Source organism: Pinus tabuliformis, chromosome 9 (assembly GCF_031772625.1).
Source record: "Pinus tabuliformis cultivar Carrire ecotype Pingquan chromosome 9, CPIR1, whole genome shotgun sequence".
Taxonomy (NCBI): Eukaryota; Viridiplantae; Streptophyta; class Pinopsida; order Pinales; family Pinaceae; genus Pinus; species Pinus tabuliformis.
Window position 1 is genome coordinate 804,085,720 of NC_142307.1, and position 9,752 is coordinate 804,095,471.

General features: G+C 33.5%; 1 pseudogene; it reads right to left on the minus strand.

Annotated features, from left to right (window-relative positions):
* Positions 1-746: 746 nt before the first annotated feature.
* On the minus strand, positions 747-4,047 carry LOC149151205 (nonsense-mediated mRNA decay factor SMG7-like; annotated as a pseudogene).
* Between the last annotated feature and the right edge of the window lie 5,705 nt (positions 4,048-9,752).

The following is a 9,752-nucleotide window of genomic DNA, read 5'->3' on the forward strand; positions in this document are numbered from 1 at the left end:
ATATGTGCTCTCCCAAAGCCATCAGTGTGGTTTTGAAGTTCCTTCATGTCTAAAGAATTTAAAAATGGGAAGTTGGTAAAATGGACAATGGAAAAGCCTCCAACATAGATGGAATTCTCAAACTCCAACCAACAAGAATTTCTTGATGGTATCTTGTTACAACCACAAACAATTGTTAAAAGTAAACCTCTTCAACTCCTGTCCAACACTCGAAGCATCTATGGTCTACCCTTTTACCAAGAAAGATATCTAAGGTACATGCATATACAATCTACGATACAAGATATATAATCTAATGAGAAATAGATATGCAATATCTAATTGTAATTTCAACAAGAAAAATTAATCACCTGGAAAATTTTGTTCTTTGCACACAGAAACATAGATAAGCCAAAATGAAAGAACTATCATCATATCAATGCACATACCATTTCATTCCTAGAATTGGCTTCATAGAACCTACAGTCTCAACCAAAGTACCTTGCAGACCACAAAGACTATCATTGTTGTTGTTTAGGAAAAAACATTTGGCTTTGATGTTGTTGTTGTTGTTGGGCCTCGAATTGAATTTTTTGTTGCTTCACATGTAATTTTTTATCTTGGCATATTCGTAGACTTGGAACCTCCTTGTATGGAAAAGGAAATTTCACTACAACATTGATTAGATTGTTGCTAGTAGGTAAAAGACGGTAGCTTGGCTGATCTATATGTGAATCACTTCTCTCTCCATAATTTGATGGTATGTATCAATCCGACCAACTATAGTCATCCATTTGGGGTTTTTCATTGCTCTGAACCATATGTTTACTTACACAGGTGACTCCAGGATTAGAATGCAATAAATCAGCTTTAGAACTATCTGGTAGTCTTGAAGGTATAGGACCAAAGCCAGGTGGAGGTACAAAATGGTTAAAAGGTTTATTCACATGTCCTTTTTTAATTCTTAATTTATGGGTGTTTGTTAGCTTGGTAGTTATACTAGTTTTGGTAGTTGGTGTATCAACCTTGGACAATGTTGATGATTCAAAGTTTGTTACATGAGGTTCACTGGAGATTCTTGGTTGACCAGAGTTTTCTTAAACCATGGCTGAGGAAAGATCATTGGAAATTGGCTTTTCTAACATGCTAGAAACAATAGTACTCACAGATACTCCAAGTGGAGTTGATGAATACAAAATTGGAGAAGCAAACCAATTTGAATGTGTAGAAAAAAACTCAATTTTTCTGAGAGTATTGATAGGAAGCTCTAACTTTAATAAATATACATTCTCTTGAAAATGATGACCAAGGTTCAAGTTTGTCATCCCATTAAAAAGAAGTGCTTCATCATTTCTATACCATGTAGGATGGAGATGATTTATCTGCTGAGAAGGTTGTTGACTAAATTTCGGTGATGCCTGCATGACTATTCAAAAATGGTGCAGTGTAATTTTTCATACCCCAACGTTCAAGACAATTGGTTAACCCAATAGTAGAGGTTCAAATACCAGTTGACCAATGATCAATAGAACTTTCAGAACTCTCAAATAATTTGGAAACTTCATGTGGAGTTATATATGCCCCCAAAGAAAGGTCTGTTGCAATGGTCAATGTTTAGGAATACCAAAAAATCTATATTGGTAGGTCAGTTGGAGGGGGAGGATTAGAGAAGCTTTCCTAAGGTTCTTGAGGAAGAAACAATGGAGTCAGATTCTAAATACTTAAAGATGCAACAAGGTTCTATTGTGAATTTGATCCAATATTTAACTCTGAATGCTTTTCTGTTGCAGTGGGTTTAAAAACAATTACTTCATCTTATTCAACTTTATCTGATTCTTCCTTCATAGTAGTAAACTCTGAAGCACATAACACATTTTTTTTAAATTATGAAGCTTGTTCCATTGCACAATTGGATATAGTCTCTTGTAGAACATTATCAAATTTATTCATGTCATTAGAGACTTTAGGCTTGACAACTTCTGATTGGTCTTCAATCTTTCATTCAAGAATCTCTCCAACAATACAAAACTTCATCAAGTCTGCATAAAAATATATTCTGTAACTTCTATCTTTTACTGAATTTGCAACAACCTTTGCAATTGGAAATATCATTCGAACCTGAATGTTCTTTTCTTTCTTTCCAACAAATCCACTGTAAGAATGTCGCTCGGAAAAATCTAGACCAAGTTGTGTTGGGGCCAATGGAAGAAATACCCTCAGTTAAAAATCCTCCCACAATGAAACACCCCCTCCTCTCGCTTCCTCATCATTATAACTCTTAGGAGTAGCAAATAAAATATCATCTTCCATCCTACTTCCATGGGAATCTTGGTGAAGACATTCAAATACCAAAATTGTGTTAAGTAATATGACATAATGACTCCAGAAAGATGATCTTTCTCTAGCTTGCTTCTCTTTAAAATAATTACATGCTACAATATCTGGTATTTGAGCCAACCATTCCATAAAAACTAGTGTTGCTGGCAAAAATGGAATAGAGGAAACATCATCTGACTTCTCACATTTGCTAATTATGTGCCCCACAAAGTTAAAAGTAGCAATAAAAGCATTCTAAAGAAGAAAAAATCACTACAAAATTTCTGCATAAGACATACTTTCGTTTTCAGTTTCACTAATATTATGAAATTTGAATATTAGAATTGACACAATTTGAAGAACCACAAGTCCACTAAAAGTCAAGCCATTGACCAATGTATCCAAACCAATCCCCATCTTTCAAATGAATTTAGGTTTGGCAAGCTCCTCAAATTCATTTATTGGAGAGGAACAAACTTCATCAAATGTGCTAGCAATTAAAAATAATTGAAATTTATAAGTAAATAGGCATATATGAACTAGGAATACACCAAACACAATGTCAAAACTAGTTTGAAAAGTTGAAAGCTTTTAATAGAGAATACCTTGTGCGTGTAAAGAGAATCCCATTAAGGTGAACGAAACGAATTTGAAAATCCTTCTTAACCTCTAAAATATTAATTTTTATATTGTTGCCCCTTGTTTCTAATCCTTAAGGGGAAACCTCCCATCCCCTCTCCCTCTTCCTCTCCCACCAACACCTTCTGTAGGGGTCTGCTTGGTTACCGATACTTCCATATTAAGAAGTGACTACGAGTGATGCTGAGGATTTTGTAGAAACACAAATCAAATTAAATCCTGAATAGATGAGGGAAATGAGCAAGAAAAATTCTCTTCGCATACACTATGGAATAATAAAGCCCAAACTAAAATTGGAAATTCTCATAAGATATTGACGGGAATGCACAAAATTGGCTCTTATAATAAAAGGTTCAATGCAAGACAATCAACAAATTGTAAACTTGATGTACAATAATAAAATGTTTGGTATGGAGAAAGATCCATCATCTCTGATTCATGCACCAAATTGTTGTTCTTGCAAGTTAACTGGTAACAATAATCTTAAAGAGACTAAAAGTATAACACACTAAACAAACATACCACTACCTACCATTGCCCTTTAACACCCAGGTGAAGAGGCATGCCAGATAAAAATTATATTCATTGTAATCAGATTTACTTCAAAAAAAAGATGAGTACCTTGTCAAATATAATAATCAAATTGTCTCTTGTTGTTGAGAATGGAATTTCAACTGCCAAGCTTCGAAAATACTAATAGACTACAACAATTTCACCTCCCATGTATGTTGTCAGTATCACAAGATGGAAACTGAAAACCACAAAATGATATAATACAACATGAAAATGCTATAGCTCAATGTTGGAAAATAGTTTGATACCAATATGATTTAATAGTACAAAGATAAATTAATTATAGAATAGGTGTTGTAGTAATATGACAATAATACATCCAGTTACTTCCCACAACAAATTAATACTTTAGTTTGCTCACTTTGGAGGCAGATTTAGAAAAACTAAGACAAAATGCTAAGAACAGACCCACAAATTGAGATCAAAGATCATGATTCCACTTGATGGCCAAAGTGAGGCAACCTGCACATAGTAGCTTGCTACAGTTGGAAATTCACGACTTGAAGATTCCCCTTCTCTATAAAGTTCTGTATAGCTCATTGTCTTTATGAGACACTAAATAATGAGCTTAGAATTTCAGAGAACCCTACAAAGACTACTTGCCAAAAAATCCTAACTGATTATTGAGGTTTTATAGGGATTTTATAAGTCTCGGGGTCAATTCTACAAGCTTGCTTGTGTTAGTCTAGCTTCTCATTGACCTCGAAATTTAGCAGGCAGAAACTGTAGCTGGAGTCAAAATGGGTGAAATTTCCAGGGAAATTAAAGTATTTCATAAAGTCAATACAATTCTCACTAAAGGAAACTTCTTCCTTGGTTGGTGGCGCATGCAAGATATGAAATTTCACCCTATCCTAGTTGTCACTTTCACTTCAAAAAAAGAATCAAGAAATTCAAATTTCTCTTACAAGGTGAAACTAAGACCAGATGGAACAATGGAATGGAAAATGTTGGTATTTTGGGTTTTAATAAAAATTGCAATGACATGTCTAGCTTCTGCTCATCTGATGGGAAAATGGGAAAACTAATCTAGGCTCAGAGTACTTCGAATTCTTATTAGATTGTTGTTAGTGCTTTCTAGTTAGCATATGCATTTTCAAATCTAGAATAAAGAAGCATTTTAGTGAGTGCCTTTATGTTTTAGCTTTCTAGGCTTCATTGTTAGGGATTTGTTTACCATATAGTGGAAATGTTAGAAATGGAATCATTCAGTTCATGATTTTCCTAGATAAGAAGTCATGTTTATATTGTATAAAGCCATTTATGAATTTGTTAACATTTACGAAAGACAATAAAATATTTGTGGTATCACATTTCGAATTATCACAATGATTTCAATTGATGATTAATTTAAACCTTGAGGATGAAATGCAACTACAATAAAGCATCAATTTTCCTCTTAGAAATTTTTTCCAAGTTGACAAATGATACAACATTTTCTCATTTTTTTACTAGTTTTCTCAAAATAAAGTGGCATCGACATGTTCACATTTAGATTCTGGATGCCAAATCTTATATGTCTATGATTAATAAAGGATATTAAAAAATCTAAAATGGGAAGCAATGACGAGAACCAATTAAAGTAAAATTGCATTGCATCTTTTTTTGTTCTAGCACCATTATCACATATTCAAGGTTTAGTCATTTTTTAAAGGAATGGAGAATAAGATCATTCACTTAGAACAAATCAGAGAAAAATACCCACTTCTTATGTAATAATTCAAGCATTGAATAAGTATGCTTCACTTGAACTATAAAAATGGATTTCAACACAGATCAATGCTTAAAACCTGAGCCATGACCAAGGATATTTTTCCCCATCAAGGTTTGATCGAATCTCGTGCTAGTCTTGTCAGCATTGATAAAGTTATTTTCTTCAACTAATTGAAATCCCAAGAAGGGTGAACAATAATAACTACTTTAGAATCTTACAAATTCACGTTGACAATTCTACCTTCTGTCTTGCACTGGATCTCATCGGCCTTAGTATAATGCCTCACAAGAAATAGAGAACTAAAACATTTGTCAAATCAGAAAGGCACTAAAGATTCATGATCTCGGTCATCCATGTGTCTATATCAACTGGCATTATGATCAACCAAAATTTTACCTAACTTTAGAGTAGATAAGTGCTAAAATAAGGCATGGTACAAATAGAAGGAACAAAAGATCATCCTACACAAAGAAACAAAAATCGGTTAGGCAGAATGCTAAAATATTTAACAATATAGAGAATCTTCACAACTAAATCTAACAAAAGAAATAAAATATAAGCCAAGCATTTTGTTTAAAGTAGTTTTTGGTTTGGAAGTGCTTTGAAAAACATGCCTTGTAGAGCTGCACCATAAAGAGTAGATTTCATTTTCCATAACTGTTAGGCTTGGGGCTTATGTATTCGCCTCAGTCCTAAGATTTTAACCCACTCTCGTCCCTTTGATTTTCACACAATTCATGTAGGGCAGACCACAATGAGAATGAAATGCTAGTGGATGCCTCTATTGACCTCAACAGTGAACCAATGCACCATTGGCATTTAAATTAGTTGTAAAGGACATAAATTTCAAAAGATAAAATGGTTAGTAAAAGACAGAATTTAATATGACAAGATATGAATATGCTATAATATTAGATTTCAAACTATAGTACTTGAACTACCATATAATAAAGTATGTCTTAAATGTTAAAAATAAAAACAAGTCACGAATAAATCGAGTTGGTAGAATAAATACCACCATCCCTATTAGAATGAGGTTGATAAATTAGTAAGTACCTATTCTTGTAGCCTTTCAGAAGAAACATTAAAACCTTATTTTGTGCATGAGCTGACGTGAATGCATATAGTAGCTCATAATATCAAAGGAACAAATGATGGCTTAAGGGATAAACCTTGGTGAGTGAAGCTATCACCATGGCTGGAAAGTCACCATCCCAACCACACCACAGGGAGTAAAGGCTATTTTTAAAACTAGAAGATGGAATTCACCCATATATTATGCAATTCCATATGATATATTTTACTAATAATAGAGTCTTTGAGGGGAGGTTTACACACTTTAGTTTATTATGCCCTACTAACTCAAACTCTAATTTTCTTTTGGTTAAATATGAAAGAGAAAGACACATATAAATAAATAAGCACTCTATAGATATAAAGATTTAATGCATATGGATAAAATTGTAGTTGTCCATCAACTCCTATTATGTTAGAGGCCTTATCAAATCTCTAGTTACATGATAATAACATAAACAAACTTAGTGTGTAAGAGCCCAAAAATAGCTATACATGAAAGAGGTCATTGATTACCTCCATATCAATCAAAAACATAAATAATTGTTGATGTCATTATTGAAGGATCTGCAACTAAAAGACAAAAATGGAAAAATCATTGGAGATCTTTCCTTGTTGGTTTGTTTAAATGTGGTAGCGAAATATCTCTTTCTCTTATGCCTTCAACATGCAAATTGTAGCCCCAATAGATCCCTCCCATGCATCAAAAACTTAAAGAGATTATTCTTCACTAGCTAGAGCTTGGTCCATCTCAAAGGTTGAAATTTCAAACACAGTTTACTATTGGCCAAACCTTCAATCAATGGGTATGCACAAAGTATTATCCAACTGAAAATCAATGGAAAGTGGGAAAGGAAAAAAAGGTCATGGAAACAAACAACAATGAAAGAGGAATAATGGAAGGAAACCCATGATTCTAGAGTTGTCCTCTCGTTATGTACAATATGAGATTGTACTCTCAAGTAGGGTTAGAAGCGTTGGCTAGTTTGATATATTCAAGATTAATTCTTCCCCATCCCCAATAATATCAACATAACTATCTTTCCCTGATGGGTAAATTAGCAATTAAGCACGTGTGAGCTACTACATGTACAAAGAGGGCAATGTAAGGAGAACAACCACAAGACAAAAATGTTGCAAAGTTTCTAAGGTGACAAAATATCACAGTCAAAAGGGACATGCATGACCCACATGTTTTCTACAATCAGATCAACCTCACCATGGGGAAAAGGTAGTGGATTGATAGAGACGCCAAAAATTGAGAAAAATACATCTGGTTGAGAATCAAAGTTTTATCTATGATAAATAGAATGATGGCTTATGAATAAATTTTTGTTTCATTGTATTTTATTATGTAGAACTTTCTTCAAATAAAGATATCGACTCCCAAGGACATGGTTATTAGAGTGTATGTGACTAGAATTTTACTTGAATTTTATTTTCAATGTGAATGAAATAGATACGATGTCTTTAGAATTTCCAATTCCTTTGATGCATCTTCTAAGCCTCTTTATATTTACTTGTTACTACGATAAAATAAAATCAAGAAAGACGTCGCCACCATATCATGTATTATTGCACAATGAAAATTATAACAAATGAGAGTATGATGTGCATGTTTTGATCAAGGTTGTGCAAGGAAAGATCCTTGATACTGTTGTTAATATCCTCCAAAAATCCCACTAAAATGGTCTCAAATTTGTAATTATTTGTGCTCATGTTGATGTTGAAGAACACTATACACATCTTTAAGGAAATATCTTAGTTCCATTGATCCTGCCAATTATGGTTGCTGAAGATTTTAGTTATATTGGCTCGTAAAGACAACTGCATACTCTGATTATGGTAGAGTTGTAAGTATGCACATCAATGTTGGTCATATAATTCCAATATGTAAAATTAAATATAGGAATATTAGATTGTAGTCCCTTGAAAATGGAATGCTAATACCTCTATAATTCTGAATGCACATATGTATCTCTCTGTAAATGAAATGAGTTAAAGCAAAGAGATCATGCTACTTGTGGCAGTTCAGGAACTTGTATTATGAAGGTAATGATAGAGATTATTATTTGTCTTATTTTAGTTTGCATGGTTAAATTTTTGTAGTGAATATCCTTGTCTACAATTCATGGAAACTTGTCTTTTGTTTTATTTTCTAAATTGCAAGATAATTCTTTGCCCTTGTAGATCATTTTGCTGACTTGGTTAAGTGTCTGTGAAGAAAGCTTACTTCTATGATTCTATCTAGTCAATCATTCCACATTTTTATGTTTCTTTGCACCTTTAATGAGGTTGAAGGGGAAAATAAAATATGAAAAGATTTGTAGGTAAGAGAGATATAAATTTTATACGCATTTTTCTTATTTTGATGATTTGATATGCAAGTTTTTTTTGTTGTATATTTTTCTATCTGTAGCCCAAAGAGTACTTAGGTTAATTGAGAGGTAGCATCACATGATTTTAAGGAGTTAAATGTCTTAAAACGATTCCCATATTTGTCAAAGTGGATATGCCACTGTGGTAATAGTTGTAATTATCCTCGACATCACAAAGATGACAACAATGAGCCAAAGAGGGCCATAATGCACAACACAAGGTATGGCACTGAAGCAGCTAAGGATGTTAATTATATACTAAGAAAGGATATGACCACATCCACCTGGTCTTATGCACCCTGAATCCAACTTCTAAATTGGGAAGGATCTAGCAAAATACATTCATGTTTGGATGTAAGACCCCCTTACTGACATCTAAGTATGCCAGAACCTATTTCTTGCAATGCTTGAACCTAAAACACAAAAAATATTCATGAGAACTACGTGAGTTAGACAATGAAGATAAATGAATGACTTTTGCAATCATTTAAGGCATATGTCATAAAATGTTTCTAACAAACAACTATTGATAAGCGTCCACAACCTAATACATATAAACTGAGTTTTTTCTTGAAACTAGTATAATTTCACAGAATCCTCACCCATCTGTCAATATCCAGTCAAAAAGTAATAATAGATTTTATGCCAAATAATCCCAATAACAAGGTGCATGCCACACTATTCGACCCAGGTGGGATAGTTCAGTTTGGAACATTTGGTTAAAATAAGTAATTTGAGAAAATTCAAGAATTCATTTTGTTAACTGTTCAAAAGCGAGTTTACCTAGAATTAGTACATTCCCAGCAACTTAAGCAGTAGGTCTAGTTCCAGGTGTAATTGATCTGGAGCCAGTGAATGATCCAGTGGCTTACTCAACAAAAAAGGTAGTAGATCCAAATCCAAGCAGCCTTGAGCGATATATAAGTGAAATTATTGAGTTTGAGGTTTGTAGAGATAATATAGTCCCCTAGTCCCTTGGAGGTAGAGATCTCGCCAACTATGGCCGGGTTGTAATCTAGTTTGATAACGATAGAAAGGATTTTCAACCGACCAAGCGAAAATAGGGGCACCACCACCCA